This window comes from Schistocerca nitens, chromosome 8 (genome assembly GCF_023898315.1).
Source record: "Schistocerca nitens isolate TAMUIC-IGC-003100 chromosome 8, iqSchNite1.1, whole genome shotgun sequence".
NCBI lineage: Eukaryota > Metazoa > Arthropoda > Insecta > Orthoptera > Acrididae > Schistocerca > Schistocerca nitens.
The window spans coordinates 257,654,503-257,672,482 of NC_064621.1; the positions used below are offsets into that span (position 1 = coordinate 257,654,503).

Genomic DNA, 17,980 nt, shown 5'->3' on the forward strand with positions numbered 1-17,980 from the left:
CCACTTCAGGACGCAGACAGAATGGCGGCACGACTGAACGCTTTGAGCCGCAAAATTGGATTATTAATAGCCTTCTATGCTTCTGACATAGTTCTAATGGAGGAGAATTAATTTTGATCCTATTACTTGCCTTGTCTGCTTGTCCCAGCTCGCTCTGTCCCACTCTCGGATTACTAAGTCAATTTAAATTTGCAAAGTATGAGTTTCTCAGTAGCATGCAAGTGCCCGAGCTACAAAATATTAATTCACCCCTGGTCACATCGTGTTAGCTGGTTAGCTGATCCATCAGCTCAACCATTGACTGGTGTCTGAAATTCCTGTCTCCTCCAAGTGTTTTGGTGTAATGTCAATAATACCATCCTACAGATTACTCAACTAGCACAGCAGTGGGGCTGGCTTCTACTACCTGGTCATGGTAGCAACAAAATTTTAAAAATTCGCAATTCTTGCAAAAACTATTCAGGGATGTAGGACGCCTCCCCCCTTCGAGAGATTCGTGTCGAAACTTCTAGATTACTCTAAACCCAGAAATAAACGTCATACCGTGCCGATGGCAACACCCAGCCCCAACCATGACCTGTCCCATATCGAGTTCTCCCTTATCCACTTCTAACATGATCTTAATCTCAAAGTGTGGTCTCCAGGGACATATTACAATAAAGTCCCAAGCTTATACTACTTACGCTTGTACAACTTAATACAGAGGTTTTAATGTCATCAACTGTTCCCTCAGCCTATGCCGGCTAACCACTCGATTAGAAACTGATGAATCGCTGGATCTAAAGGTTGTGCACGTCTGGGTTCATTACACAAACAAAATATAAAAATTCCCAGTAGGAACACGCCACAACTGATAGCTAAAAGGCTTATCGATATAATCTAGTGCTGACGAATATCTTTAGAATTTTGAACACGTCGTAACATCTGCTCCATTGAAATTTTTCCATGCCGTGACTCAAGAAATTTGTCTTATGGACGAACGAGGTCAGCGTTGTTGGTGGCATGTGGAATACCCATAGTGACCCTTCGGGCTAACAAAACGTATTCCGCTTCAATGACATGACAGTTGTACCAACGACTGTACCCTGTTGGCAGTAGTTCTTCCAGACTATCTCACAAGCTGTACTACTAATGATATCACTTTCCTGCAATTCTATTTTCTCAGCCCCTCAAGTATCGTTTTTTTCATAGGAATTTGCCAGCACAATTTCTGGCGAGAAGTCCAAGTACACCCTCTGGAAGTAAGATTGCGTGGGCAAGATTCCCTTTCCACAACTCATACCATTTTTTCCCTAAAAACATACTTGCCTCAATGTTTGTATATCAATATTTACTAGTCTCACTGAAAAGAGAGCAATATCCACTTGAGTTCACTTCTCCAAGGTCACTAACGACGTAACTACATGAGCTTCCTTACTACCAAAATCAACAATATCCCCTACATCCTTATTCGTATCCATTTGCTCATTACCTCCTCCCCCCCCCCTCATTTCACTGGATGTGGGTGAATAGTGTAACACTGTAAATTCGAACCAAACTCTGCTGTAGGTAAGTGAACCGTTATATACTCGTATGCCCTTGCTCCATCCATTCTTACACTTACCCTAGCAATACGAAAAAAAAATGCTAAATTTCGTCTTGGTACTTTAACTGTGTGCCTTAATTCTGCTAGGAACTGCTTCTCTGCCAGGTATAATCACAACGTAAAGTTTCGTGTTGGAATCAACACCGGGCTGAGCCTTGAGTTTATCGTATGGTATATTGGTCACCTCATTCCTTGCATCAGTCCCAGGCGATCTGCCAATGCATGGAGTAACCTGACAATGGTCAACTTCCAGAATGAGATTTTCACTCTGCAGCGGAGTGTGCGCTGATATGAAACTTCATGGCAGATTAAAACTGTGTGCCCGACCGAGACTCGAACTCGGGACCTTTGCATTTCGCGGGCAAGTGCTCTACCATCTGAGCTACCGAAGCACGACTCACGCCCGGTACTCACAACTTTACTTCTGCCAGTATCTCGTCTCCTACCTTCCAAACTTTACAGAAGCTCTCAGGAGTGCTAGTTCTGCAAGGTTCGCAGGAGAGCTTCTGTAAAGTTTGGAAGGTAGGAGACGAGATACTGGCAGAAGTAAAGCTGTGAGTACCGGGCGTGAGTCGTGCTTCGGTAGCTCAGATGGTAGAGCACTTGCCCGCGAAAGGCAAAGGTCCCGAGTTCGAGTCTCGGTCGGGCACACAGTTTTAATCTGCCACGAAGTTTCATATCAGCGCACACTCCGCTGCAGAGTGAAAATCTCATTCTGGAAGCATCCCCCAGGCTGTGGCTAAGCCATGTCTCCGCTATATCCTTTCTTTCAGGAGTGTTAGTTCTGCAAGGTTCACAGGAGAGCTTCTGTAAAGTTTGGAAGGTGGGAGACGGGATACTGGCAGCAGTAAAGCTTTGAGTACCGGGCGTGAGTCGTGCTTCGGTAGCTCAGATGGTAGAGCACTTGCCCGCGAAAGGCAAAGGTCCCGAGTTCGAGTCTCGGTCGGGCACACAGTTTTAATCTGCCAGGAAGTTTTAATGGTCAACTTGTTATCCGAGAAACTTAACTGCTCCTCTATCTTCCACACATCATTATTCAACACATATTTTTGTATCACTGGTATAGCAAGGTAAATCCATAGTTAGCTCCCGCACTAACCTCGTACTGTTTGACACACCCCACTCGTAACTTAACAGTCGGGCTGAATGTCTTTCTATGGCAACTTTTGTAGAACTTGCCATTTGCTGGATCTGACCAAGTATATAATTTAATTTCCAAACATGCTCCTCATTCACTGTCCCAAACACCGTTGTTAGGAATTTACCTCTCACATTAACCAATCACTTTTCCTCTGAACTACCGTTCGTGGTACAAGCCACAAGTAGTGATAATTGCGCCCTTAATTTACCATAGGTACGCTGCATTTCATGGTACTCCTCTTGCGCATCTCTTTATACAGTCCGAAAAAACATCCGTGTCCGAAATTCCCTCATAATTTCTTAGCTCATTATTGTTGATTCTAGTGTCCACTGACGTCTCGTACACAAGACATCCGATTTCCTAGAGAGCAACCCACCTGATTCCAACGATTGAAAGACAGTTAAGCGTTGTGCTTCACTGACGATGGACTGTGGCCAACCCAGGATGTCCTCCGAAATCGCTATCTGAGAAAAGGAATCGTCCATCATTCCTCCCTCCTTTCGAAACGAGTAACTAACGACAAGTAGAAACAAGAAACAACAGCAAAAAAAACCTGACAATAACCCTACAATAATAAAATGTTTGGAAAAAGCGTATTTGTTCCATCAGCTATAGAATGTTATATTTATTCTCTACCGATTTCTATTGGTATATTTATCTCGAAGGAGAAAACTATAAGCTACAAAAAATAACTATAGAATATACACTAGTATCATTGCAAATGGAGGAATTGAGAGGTCATTTTTAACCAAAATACCTACACATTGTGCCTCAAACGAACAGCCACACATTTCCGTCCTGTATGACCGTACAAATTTATAAATGTTGACAGTTACATATCAATTATCATAATACTTTGTCTTAACACAGTCTATGTGGACACTCTGTGCCTTGTCACAATTACATCTGTGCACATTTGGCGGTAAGTCCACTCATTGATGCATTATGTGTGTTAAAGGTGCAAATACCATGTGACCGTCAAAGAGGTGAAGTTGAAACCCATACAAAGTATGAATACCTAAAAAATTACAAATGTTCTTTGCTCTATCCGAACACTACAGCAACAGGAATACAGAAATAACATGGTGTCCTTCCTCTTAACATCAAAATAAATGTATACTTTGTTATGATGTGGTATATCGAATTTAGAGTTACAGACTTTAAAAAGAAGATATTAATCTGCATTCAGCATTGTGAAAGAAGTCAATACAAAGGACTGTAACGGAGCAAGGTGTTAAAAACTATTACTCCATGTGATATTTTTAGATGAGTTTATTACGACTGTAAATAAAAAAAGGCAATGAAACTATGGGATCGAATTTTCTTATTTTGAGAGAACTGAAGGCCCATCTGTCGTTGAAAACAATTCATGAGCCAAGGCCGCAGAAAATATTTTTTACTATACTTTAAGACAACCGGTTTCAGCAGACTATGTTCAATTTCATATCTGTAAGAAATTGCATATTATATGTCTCATAAATTAAGATGTAACATTTTCCACTTCCGGTTTTTGTAATAACAATTTTAAACTTTTACATCAAAAGTTACATCTTAACTTATGAGACATATTCCATGTCTATGCACTGTCTTATAGACTTGAAGATGACACCTTAGTTTGTCTTAGGTTGTCCTAATTTCAAAAAAAAAAAATTAATGCAATCTTGGCTGTAGAATGGCTTTTAAAAACATGAGAAGCTTTAAGACCAGGCGTAGAAGCTAGTTGGTTAACCTATCCATCCTTAAAATTCCGTTAGACATCCAAAACTTGGTAAGTACTAATTAACCCTAATGGAAACCGTTACCTGACAGTAAAAGCTCCACAGAACGATTTCAGTTTAGCACAAGTCATACTTCCAGACATACCATGTAGCCATTATGGGTATTAATTTACATATAAGGCAGAGAAATTACTATATGCAATTTATACATTGTTCAATAGTGCATTTCAGTAAAAAGGCCACAAATAAATGTAATTCCAAAGAATGTAAATCATAGACACTGCCATACAACATTTAATTAACAATGCTAACTGGTAGGTTCCATAAATCCCAAAAATCAGATGACATAAGCATGAAACCTATACTTCTGGTGACAGATGGTACAAAACCTAGATCTCAAGTAATGGATGGTGTAATCCAAAGTACAATATGATTTATACCTTACATCATCTGATTACTCTGGCTATTTCCATCATATCTGGACTTTTGAAGATAGTTAATGTCTCATTACTTGGATGGCCGATAAGTCGCTGTTTACATCTTATCTGGACTTTGATACACAGTTAATCTCTGATTTCCTGGATGGCCACGTCTTGTGTAGCTAAGGCCACCAGGGGGGGGGGGGTTGATATAACCGAATAGTAACAAATGACCTGGACCTTGACCTTCGCCTTAAATGACCAGTTGATAACTGTAGTACATAGGTAGTAAAGTAACATGTATTTCCACTTTTACTATCATTTATTTCAGCAGACATGATTGTCTACTTATGTTTTTAGCGTTATTCAACCAATTTTTGGGTAAAACTAGTGTTGTCACATTAATCTGAGGTTTGTACAACCAAAGATAAAAATTTGTACAGTTATAAATGCATCATCAATTGTATATAAGAGTAGGAGCATAGTATTTATTTTGAAATGTGTACAAAAACAGTAAATATATTGGAGGAAAAGGAAACACTGAGGATATCTCAGTAGCAAAAATCATATTACATTACAGTACTTCATGACTGATGAGTATTGTGAAGTATATGTAAAATAAATAAATCAGTCGTTATGAATGTTATACGACAATAATAAAAATTATCATTTCTAAAAATTGAAAGGAGAACCATTTTCAAACCCATTACCTTCAAAAGCGAGTGAGCAATAATTCAAATTATTATTACTCATCTTAGTGCTATTGACACATACAGCAACTAAGTACATAAGGGCACGCTTATCCCAATATGTAATTTTATATCTTTCATGCAAGTAGATGACTGGTAAATTCAAAGAAAAACAGTTAATGGCAAGGGTTACTGACAGGTATCTGGAGAAGGAAAACATTTGAAAATGAGCTTGATGAACACCTGTACTGAGTAAATGAAAAATAATGTAGTATGCATGTGAAATAAGATTACGTACCGTCATACCCTGCATCTGGTAACAAACAGTGGCGTTTTTATGCTATCTCTTTCTATCCCTGTAGGTCTTCCTACAGGTCTCTATCATTTTATAGTTGCAACTGATATTTATACAACAGTGTCATCCGTGAAATCCCACATGCAACTGCCGTCTTATCCAGTGGTCATTTAGATGTATTGTGGAAAATAATGGTCCTATCACACCCCCTTGGAATACACGAGAACTAACATTAACGTTTGACGACTTCTCTCCGTTAAGGAACCTCAAGCTTCCATGTACATGAGTGGTGAGCTATGTTTATGTTCGATCGTGATACTGCGACGTTCACTGATATACAGGGGTGGACAAAAGAATGGAAACACCGCGAGAAATTCAAGCTGGAACATACAGTATATACAGATACCAACCAAATCTGCAAGTAGCACTGTTGTAATGTCCTCAGTAAAATGTATGTGTCAGTCTTGGTCAGGACACTGTTCTCTGTTGTGAGAGGAAAAGGGGTTCAAGAGGTTTCGTAAGGCAGACTTAAACCATGTAGAAGGAAACCGGAAAAATATCATCTGGTAAGTCACAACATGGATGAAAGTGTATATTGAGTGACCGTGATAGATAGCAATTGAAGAGGATTGTGACGAAAAGTAAGATATTCAGAAAACTTATTTTACTCGTAACAATGTATATTACGGAAAATTAAAAACCAAAAACGTGGAAGGAGCTCCATAAGCAGGGCGAGCTGGAATTTCTAAAGCCGCTCATCAGTGATGCAGATGGTTCAAACAGGAAATCGTAGGTCCAAAGTCACAAAACCTGGACTATGGAGCAATGGAAAAATGCCATTTGGTGGGATGAGTCCTGTTTCACACGGTTTCCAACTTGTGGTCGAGTTTACGTTCCAATAACAACGCATGACGAGGCATCGGTGACGATTTGGGCAGCCATATAGTGGTATTCAATGGTCTCCGTGGTTACTCTACAAGGTCACACTACTACTAAAGGTTATGTAGCCAGTTTGGCTGATCAGGCCCATGTATCATACAATGTTTATCCATCAAAAGTGATGACCTGTTCCAAAACGACTAGGCCTCTGTTCACACAACTCGCACAATCCAGGACGTATTTTGGAGTGATTATGAATTGTCGCATATCCCCTGGCCACCACAGTACCCAGATCTGAATATTATTAGACTATTATGGTCCGCTTGGGAGAGAAAAGTCCCTGATCGCTATCTACCTCCATCACCATTACCTGATACTGCCACAGTTTTACAGGAAGAATGGTATAGGTTTCTCTTGAGAAACACAAAGGACCTGCATTTATCCATTCTGAGACGACTGGAGATGGTTCTGGGTGTCAACTGTGTTCCTACACGTTATGGGGCAATGTAATGTGTTGTATTGTTTATGTTTCCATATTTTCGTCCACCTCTGTACGTGCTGTATCTTGAGTGCACCGGTATCTGTTGATTTTGCCGTGTGCTATCATTTTGATTGTTTTATTTTGTGTCACCACTCCATCCGCTAGATACTGATAATTGATCTGTGTTCTTCTAGAAGTGTTCCCAAGGCCTTCATCCAGGTCGATCGCCATGGCACTAACGTTCGTTACACACCTTGGCTTCTGCTGGTGTTACATACACCGGTAAGGTGCAGAAGTTAAGACAATTGAGGTAGATGTACTGCTGTGGCCGTGGTTATCGTGCTTCATATGATCGAACCTTGCCCTCGTTCCATCTATCTGTACGATATTTGCCTGACGGATATTTCAGAACTTTTTATCGCAGCCAAATTACGTACGAGGAGAACACTCCCAAATCTTGCGTGAAGTGTCGCTGCCTAGAGACCCACAGCGTTATATCTCTCTTTATAAAGCCAACGTTTCGAGTGGCAACGGACGCGATACATTGCTGTACGTAGTTGGCCTTTCATTCCAACTCATTTTCTAGTGACCGCTTGACTACTTAGAACACTACGGAATGTAAGTGTTCCTTGTCCGGTCAGTACCTCCATTTTGTCATCAAATAGTAGAAATATGGAGGTGTATGATACACATAGAAATTTCACTGTACTAATATAAACCATTAATCCACATGTCAATCCACACTGATAAGCCGAAACATTTTGAGCAATCCCTAAAGCGAGATTTAAAGCCACTTACATTAGCAGAACATTCTTTTTACTAAAACAGATCACCCTAACATTTTCCAGTAAATGTATACGAAGTATATTGCATTTATCCACCACCACTAAGTGTTACTGCAAACGCAGCCAACAACAGAAACAGTAGAATGCATATAACGAATAGCATGGAATGACACCTGACCAGTTTATAACTTTCCCCAACAGAGTGTACTTGGCAAGTGCAAACTGTTGATAAGAATTACCACTTCATTGAAATCTCGAAGTACAACCAAGTGCTCACAAATGTACTGTAGATTCATACAGACATTATTGTATGTCCCCACAGAAAACATGTAATTCTCCATTCCAAAAATTAAAAAATAACTAAATAAACGAAACTGGGGTTAGACAAATAACGTAATATATCCACTTTCTTTCATGTAACTTAAGATGTTGAACACAATTCACGTAAGATTACAATGCACCCACACCTCAGTATATTAGAGTATTTGGAAGTTTTCTTTCTAAATAGTTCATCACAAATACCCATTACAGTTCTTCAGTTGCGAATGATTACTAAGAAAATAATAATATTTTCAGAAATAATCTCAAGATGGCAGAATAAATAACGTTATAATGGTGAGGCAAGGTGTTGTGGTGTTGTAAGATCTGTAAAACACCCGCACAGCTAGCAAAAGTATGCAACATGGAGATATCACATTACCATGCCTTCAAGAAAGTTTACAACTGAATAATGGAAGAATAATATCTTGCGGCAAGTGCCTCACAATTATTGGAAAGAGGAAACAATAACATTATTTACCAAAACTGATAAACGTAAGAAAAAAAAGAAATTTTGACTGACAAAAGAGGCAAAAATTTTTTAAACAGTATGAAACCGAATGTATACTGACAGGCATAGCGAAATGTAAGCAGCATATTCTGTGTTCAGAGGACATCTACTTGTAGTCTTCCGTAGTGGCATGTCTGAATAAAATCTCCTCGGTTTTCGAGCTGTGTCAGTTCGAATAAAATTCTCACGTATTCGATGCCTACCTCCGCTGTATTCGTCAGGCGTAAAAGCGACATACTGCAGGGGCTGGCCAATTGCCTCTCTATTGTTATTTCAATTCCTCCAAAAGGGATCGGGTTGACAGTGGATGAAAACGCTCTTGAGCTAAATGTTAAATAAACCCTATGTTAAATTTGGTTAAAATACATGGAAAGGTGACAATAACAGATGATTTTGTAAAAACGCATTGGTGGACAATATTTAGGATTTTTACATAAAAACAAGTAACAATAAACGACGTTTTCGTAAAATACACATAGATGGAAAATATTGATTCTTGTCAAAACTCGTTTGACGACTTTATATCATAGTTAAATTATAATCACTGGTGAATGTGAATGATGCAATGGTAAATGGTGTTCTAATTGATACATGGAAAGGGCTGTAATGAGTGTGACTGTGTCTCCCTGCAGAACTTCATTTAGCTACTAGAAGTCTACAGGATGGATGAAGGGGAAGGGAAAGAATGGAAGGATGGTATGAGGTGGGGCATTGTTTTTAGGTTAAAAATCTGACAGGAGAGGATGCTTACAGCATGAAGGTGCGTGGAAGTTGGAATATGGATGTAGCTGGCGCAACAAGGTCCTTGGATTGCTTATTAGTGGGTGCAAAACTGGGTGCTGGGACTGGGTTCTGCGATTAAAGTATCGGAGTCGAGGGTGCTCTAGGAAGAAAATAAGGTGTAAAAAGTGGATAGGAATTGGGGAAGTTTAGCGGATATGGAAGGCGAGGCCCTGTGCATGTCTTTTCAAGATACCATGGGACATACAGAAATTAGGTTAGGAGGTGGCAGATGACGGAGTTATAGGTGATGATAATGGTAGAAAAATGTAGACTCCTGGTGTGGCTTGTCGGTAGCTTTAGTAGTTTTACTGAGTTTTGGTCTTCGTGATGTGCATTCCTGATTAGTTTCCAATCGAGAGATAGTCCTGAATATTTTACTGTGTTAATCAGAGGGACTGGTTGATTGTAGATGGAGAGATGGAAATCTGGACGACGGAAATGCTGAAAGGTGAGACCAAAGACGCGGGTTGGCTTTCCTGTGGATTATTTGAAGTTTCTATGTATTACAAAACTCCACCAGGAGATTCATGTGACGTTGAAGGAAGGCTTGAAAGAGTTGAAGGATGTCTTCAGTGGGTAAATAGGGAGTATCATCAGCATATTGAAGGAGGTATGTTCGGAGTGCGATTTGGGAATGTCTACTATGTACAGGATGTAAAGGGGGTGGGGGGGGGCGAAAGAACAGAGACTTGAGGCACACCTGCTGTGGGGTGATGATATGGGACCAGGGGTGGTTGATTGTAACATGTACACACAGTGGTGAAGGAAGATGCTATAAGGCAGATAAAGTTGACGGTAGTGCTTAGATTTGTAGCTTGAAGAGCAATCCAGAATGCAATATCTGGTCAGTCTTTTCAGCTATCAAGAGAGACAACTGTAGTGGATTTCCGTTTATTAAGTTAAGGAGAGATTATGTGGGTAGGATGAAGATGCTGTTCGTCGAAAGAATAGTTGTGACGAAAATCGCACTTGGTATTGAGGATGGGTGCGTGGGATGCAGGTGCTGATGTGTTCTTCAAGTACGAATACTTTCAAAGATTTTGCTGATAACTGTCAGGAGGTTAATGATATGATGGAATCTGTGAGGATGTTTTATCAGGTTTCAGGAAGAGGAGGTCTTTGGACGTTTTTCGCCACGCTGGGTGATAACATGTGTACAGGATAGTACTCTAAAGAATGGCATTAGTTTTTTGATATGCTCTAGAACGTTCCTTGAGGCAGGGTGGGTAATATTGTATCATGCCTGGGTGTAGTGTTTCGCTTAGTTGCGATCGTTTATACAACGTCGTCAGCTGTTAATAGCGCACTTACTTCTGTTCACTGACAGAGAGGTGGGGTAGTTGTGTTGATACGTTCATACACATAGGGGTCCGTCAAACAATCAAAGCTAGCATCATGTGTGGTGGTGAATATGTCTTCCAGGTAGGATGCAAAATGGTAAACTTTCGTGAGGTTTGTCTGGATATGGATGTAGGATGGACAGATGGGAGTGGAATTGTTTGTAGCTCCAGACATGCCGTTGGAGCTGTTGGTGGCTTGTGAGTGTGTCCCAGTCATTATTACAAAGGATTTCTCTTTTTAAACAACAGGATTTTAGAGCAGGACAAGAGAATGTGAAGGGAAAGCAGACCGGTCCTGGTAGATAGTTTAGAGTGAGATATGATTGGAATTCACCCCCATGAATCATGGACCTTGCCGTTGGTGGGGAGGCTTGCGTGCCTCAGTGATACAGATGGCCGTACCGTAGCTGCAATCACAATGGAGGGGTATCTGCTGAGAGGCCAGACAAACATGTGGTTCCTGAAGAGGGGCAGCAGCCTTTCCAATAGTTGCAGGGGCAACAGTCTGGATGATTGACTGATCTGGCCTTGTAACATTAACCAAAACGGCCTTGCTGTGCTGGTACTGCGAACGGCTGAAAGCAAGGGGAAACTACAGCCGTAATTTTTCCCGAGGAAATGCAGCTTTACTGTATGATTAAATGATGATGGCGTCCTCTTGGGTAAAATATTCCGGAGGTAAAATAGTCCCCCATTCGGATCTCCAGGCGGGGAGTACTCGAGAGGACGTCGTTATCAGGAGAAAGAAAACTGGCGTTCTAGGGATCGGAGCGTGGAATGTCAGATCCCTTAATCGGGCAGGTAGGTTAGAAAATTTAAAAAGGGAAATGGATAGGTTAAAGTTAGATATAGTGGGAATTAGTGAAGTTCGGTGGCAGGAGGAACAAGACTTTTGGTCAGGCGAATACAGGATCGTAAATACAAAATCAAATAGGGGTAATGCAGGAGTAGGTTTAATAATGAATAAAAAAATAGGAGTGCGGGTTAGCTACTACAAACAGCATAGTGAACGCATTATTGTGGCCAAGATAGACACAAAGCCCATGCCTACTACAGTAGTACAAGTTTATATGCCAACTAGCTCTGCAGATGATGAAGAAATTGATGAAATGTATGACGAGATAAAAGAAATTAATCAGGTAGTGAAGGGAGACGAAAATTTAATAGTCATGGGTGACTGGAATTCGTCAGTAGGAAAAGGGAGAGAAGGAAACATAGTAGGTGAATATGGATTGGGGGGAAGAAATGAAAGAGGAAGCCGTAGAATTTTGCACAGAGCATGACTTAATCATAGCTAACAGTTGGTTCAAGAATCACAAAAGAAGGTTGTATACCTGGAAGAATCCTGGAGATACTAAAAGGTATCAGATAGATAATATAATGGTAAGACAGAGATTTAGGAACCAGGTTTTAAATTGTAAGACATTTCCAGGAGCAGATGTGGATTCTGACCACAATCTATTGGTTATGAACTGCAAATTGAAACTGAAGAAACTGCAAAAAGGTGGGAATTTAAGGAGATGGGACCTGGATAAACTGAAAGAACCAGAGATTGTAGAGTGTTTCAGGGAGAGCATAAGGGAACAATTGACAGGAATTGGGGAAAGAAATACAGTAGAAGAAGAATGGGTAGCTCTGAGGGATGAAGTAGTGAAGGCAGCAGACGATCAAGTAGGTAAAAAGACGAGGGCTAATAGAAATCCTTGGTAACAGAAGAAATATTGAATTTAATTGATGAAAGGAGAAAATATAAAAATGCAGTAAATGAAGCAGGCAAAAAGGAATACAAACGTCTCAAAAATGAGATCGACAGGAAGTACAAAATGGCTAAGCACGGATGGCTAGAGGGCAAATGTAAGGTTGTAGAGGCTTGTCTCACTAGGGGTAAGATAGATACTGCCTACAGGAAAATTAAAGAGACCTTTGGAGAGAAGAAAACCACTTGTATGAATATCAAGAACTCAGATGGCAACCCAGTTCTAAGCAAAGAAGGGAAGGCACAAAGGAGGAAGGAGTATATAGAGGGTTTATACAAGGGCGATGTTCTTGAGGACAATATTATGGAAATGGAAGAGGATGTAGATGAAGACGAAATGGGAGATAAGATACTGCATGAAGAGTTTGACAGAGCACTGAAAGACCTGATCGAAACAAGGCCCCAGGAGTAGACAACATTCCATTAGAACTACTGATGGCCTTGGGAGAGCCAGTCATGACAAAACTCTACCATCTGGTGAGTAAGATGTATGAGACAGGCGAAATAACCTCAGACTTCAAGAAGAATATAATAATTCCAATCCCAAAGAAAGCAGGTGTTGACAGATGTGAAAATTACCGAACTATCAGTTTAATAAGTCACGGCTGCAAAATACTAACGCGAATTCTTTACAGACGAATGGAAAAACTGGTAGAAGCGGACCTCGGAGAAGATCAGTTTGGATTCCGTAGAAATGTTGGAACACGTGAGGCAATACTGACCTTACGACTTATCTTAGAAGAAAGATTAAGAAAAGGCAAACCTACGTTTCTAGCATTTGTAGACTTAGAGAAAGCTTTTGACAATGTTGACTGGAATACTCTCTGAAGGTGGCAGGGGTAAAATACAGGGAGCGAAAGGCTATTTACAATTTGTACAGAAACCAGATGGCAGTTATTAGAGTCGAGGGGCATGAAAGGGAAGCAGTGGTTGGGAAGGGAGTGAGACAGGGTTTTAGCCTCTCCCCGATGTTATTCAATCTGTATATTGAGCAAGCAGTAAAGGAAACAAAAGAAAAATTCGGAGTAGGTATTAAAATTCATGGAGAAGAAGTAAAAACTTTGAGGTTCGCCGATGACATTGTAATTCTGTCAGAGGCAGCAAAGGACTTGGAAGAGCAGGTGAACGGAATGGACAGTGTCTTGAAAGGAGGATATAAGATGAACATCAACAAAAGCAAAACGAGGATAATGGAATGCAGTCAAATTAAATCGGGTGATGCTGAGGGAATTAGATTAGGAAATGAGACACTTCAAGTAGTAAAGGAGTTTTGCTATTTAGGGAGTAAAATAACTGATGATGGTCGAAGTAGAGAGGATATAAAATGTAGACTGGCAATGGCAAGGAAATCATTTCTGAAGAAGAGAAATTTGTTAACGTCGAGTATAGATTTAAGTGTCAGGAAGTCGTTTCTTAAAGTATTTGTATGGAGTGTAGCCATGTATGGAAGTGAAACATGGACGATAACTAGTTTGGACAAGAAGAGAATACAAGCTTTCGAAATGTGGTGCTACAGAAGAATGCTGAAGATAAGGTGGGTAGATCACGTATTGTTTAGGAGGTACTGAATAGGATTGGGGAGAATAGAAGTTTGTGGCACAACTTGACTAGAAGAAGGGATCGGTTGGTAGGACATGTTTTGAGGCATCAAGGGATCACAAATTTAGCATTGGAGGGCAGCGTGGAGGGTAAAAATCCTAGAGGGAGACCAAGAGATGAATACACTAAGCAGATTCAGAAGGATGTAGGTTGCAGTAGGTACTGGGATATGAAGAAGCTTGCACAGGATAGAGTAGCATGGAGAGCTGCATCAAACCAGTCTCAGGACTGAAGACCACAACAACAACATGATTGGAATTTGCATCCAAGATTGTGTGTTGTCGGAAGTTAGCCTCACGTTGTATGACATCAAGATTTTGAAGTCACGGTTTCCGTTCATGGTATGAATTGGGCCACAATATGCGTTCCAGAGTGTACAGCAGTAATCCTGGATATGTTGGGGTCAAATACTACATGTGGGGCGGGTTTGGTACATGGTATGAGATCTGGAGGACAGCTGGGTGATCACACCCAGTTGTATGTAGGACTTCTACTGTGGTGCTTCTCAAGAGGTTAGAAGAAATAATAGTGGCATCTGCGTCAGGATGTCTGTGGACAGGGATGTGGTTATTGTGGTCATTGAGAATGTTTTTCGGCCGGTGTGCGAGAGTGAAATTAAGGTAGTCTGTGATTATATACTTGGTAAAAGTTTGGTCTACATAGTTTAGCAAATTGTACAGGATGTAGATGGTAGCAAGGGTTAATGTGAGTTTTGGGAGAAAGATGATAAGGATGGGGTGCTCTGTTGGATCATTTACGAGTGGGTGAGTGGTAGAAGTAATATTTCGGACATGAGAGATGGCTGCTCGATCATGGACAATAGGACTGTGGTTATCAGCGCAATGTAGGCAGTAAAGAGATATGCATATGGAATGGTGAGCTTGGAGAAAAGCAGCGTTGAGGAGGGGGACATGGACTTAGTGTAGTTGGATATTTAGTGTAGTGCAGTGGATGGATATTTTGTTATAGGATGTTGTACATCTTTTGTGTCGTTTTTAGTAAAACAAGGAGGTGCTTGAAGAGTAGGTTTAGACTAGCGCTTCGAGACAATAAAAAATGAAATAGGCTTGATTTTTGGAATATGTAACGTAGATATTGAGATAGGAGATGGTGCATGTGGGTGTTGTAGGATATCTTGTCTTTCAAAATTCTGCATGCTTCGCAGAATTAATGCTACGAAACGGATTACACCCTCAACGATGGGTGAAGGACGGAGGAAATTGTTCATGTGGATTGGTGCGTCAACTGTGCATATGGGACAGTGGGTTCAGTCTTTAGGGCGGAGGATCTGGATTTGCATTTGTGGGAACAGACGGGGTGAGGTAGGTCGCAGGTGGTGCAGGTTGGTGGGGGTTTACGTTTAGGCGTTGTCTGTAAAGGTGATTTTACAAGCAGTGAGGAAAGTGTCTGGCTTCCTGGAATTTTGCGTCGGGTGTCAGTGTACTGGCGGCATCGCTGATGTTTCCACGTTTATGTAGGGGATAGAGATGCTGCTACAAGAAGTGAGGTCCATTATCACATTGAATGCGCTAGAGTTGCGCACATGGATTTCTGATTTAGGAGTTTAGTTCATCTTCGATCTCTTCGTTTGTGTAAATTAACCATCTGGATCACTGCTGTGAACATTGTGGTTGCGTGGTAGACTGGTGTTTTGTAGGCGGATGATTTCTAAGAGTCTTAATGGTATTATTTCCTCAGAAACAGGATATAATTATGAAGAGGTATGAATCGAAATGAGGATCGTTAGTTTCAATGATGATGGTGTCTCTCCTAGGGATTTGTAAAAGTTTTCACATAAAACAAAAGTTTCAATTTTTTTCGAAAATCCTTAAATTTATTTTGAAATACTTGCAACAGATCGAGAAGTATGCAGCGTATGCCATTCCGTCTTTAGTATTGTGTTTCAGTTTACCATGATTTTACAGAAGCAGATTTTTATGGAACTTTTTTCCTGAAAGATGCTCACGTTTTGAGTCACATTGGTACTTGCTTCAAGCCGCATGCGGCCCGCAAGCCACTGGTCGTAAACTCCTGATTCTAAAGACTCACTGCCTCTCAGCTATTTGCTAGTTACTGCGTCACGTCGTTCAGTGATCATCTTTAAAAGAAGCACTCGCCCTGATACTCCCTAAAGTTCACAAATACACCACATGGAGTTGTTGATCAAACAGAAATTTCGCCGGCCGGAGTGGCCGTGCGGTTCTAGGCGCTGCAGTCTGGAACCGAGTGACCGCTACGGTCGCAGGTTTGAATCCTGCCTCGGGCATGGATGTGTGTGATGTCCTTAGGTTAGTTAGGTTTAATTAGTTCTGAGTTCTAGGCGACTGATGACCTCAGAAGTTAAGTCGCATAGTGCTCAGAGCCATTTGAACCAAACAGAAATTTCACGTGCAAATTATTTAACTTCCCAACTAATTCACTGAGAAACTTCACTGGGTGTTTTAATACTTCAGTCGCTTCAGAATCACGGTAAAGGAACTGGAATTTGTTTGGCGGTGTTCCACATGTTCTCCTCAGTAAGAAGTCTATTGAGCAGCTCCTCGACTCAAATGCAGCTCATATCCTCTCACTATTTGCTGAAAAATAGGATTACGAAAGTAAACAAGAAAGAGCTTCTAAATTTACGAAACGAAATATCAACAAAAGCCAAACGAGGTCCGAACTGTTACTAGAAATTTTAATAAAGTAAAACATTCAGACATCACGTATGTCCTCCAACAATGAGACGTTATTGTAATTTTTAGGAAATTTTATATCGCCTCAAGTACTGTATATAATAGTCTGGCACTTTAATTTACAGTTTTTGTAACAACACCAAACTGTACAAGAAGTGTGAAATAAATTGGATAAAAATAAAAATATTTCCTTTACATTGACTGGAAGTATATACATACGTTTCGACCGTATGAGATGCTGGTTCGGTGCTCAAGTGCACAGCGTCTGCTATACATATGCTAGGCCAAAATGTTCGTCGGTAATCGAAATAATAACAAAATATTAACCTCTGTTACAGTACAATATCAAAATTCTAATATCTTTAATTCATGGCAATAGATCGTAATCATTTCACAACTTCTTACCAAAATCATTTTTTCTACCAAATTCCCATTTGTTCTTCTCAAAAATGAAACTATTTTTAACAAACAGATTGCCTTTAAATTCTTAAAAACTTTATCGTACTACAAGCATCCCACTGTACTGACATGTACCAATTACATCACTATTTTACACAAAGGTACTAATGGTGGGTACTTATATTCTTCATAATCAGTACTGGCTACAAAGACAATTCGATAGTTAGTTATTACTATTCAATTACTATGCAGAAAACAATTTAATCAGCAAGTATTTTATATCCAGTTATGACGTTACTCGACAAATGTTTGATTCAGTTTTAATGTTATACATCTGCAGTATCATCAGTTGTGATGTCGTCACAGCCCCAGCCACACACTTTGCTGATAGTGACATTCGAGTGACACCATACCTGGCCACACTCTTTGCACTGTCAGCAATGCTGGATGCCTATTTTCTGCATGAGAGGTCACTGCACGCTTCCACCAAGCTGTTACCGAAGTATTACGGCCAACGGCTGGAATAAAGAAATTAGTTAAACAAAATTTCTGTCATCTTGGCATCTCATTTCACTCTCCTTGGGTGACAATCCATGGGTCATTTAAG

General features: G+C 40.4%; 1 protein-coding gene across 3 annotated transcripts in view; it reads left to right on the top strand.

Moving 5' to 3' along the window:
* Positions 1–17,980, top strand: part of LOC126198707 (myrosinase 1-like) — a 225,771-nt gene that overhangs the window by 110,753 nt on the left and 97,038 nt on the right. The gene's annotated exons all lie outside the window — the stretch shown is intronic.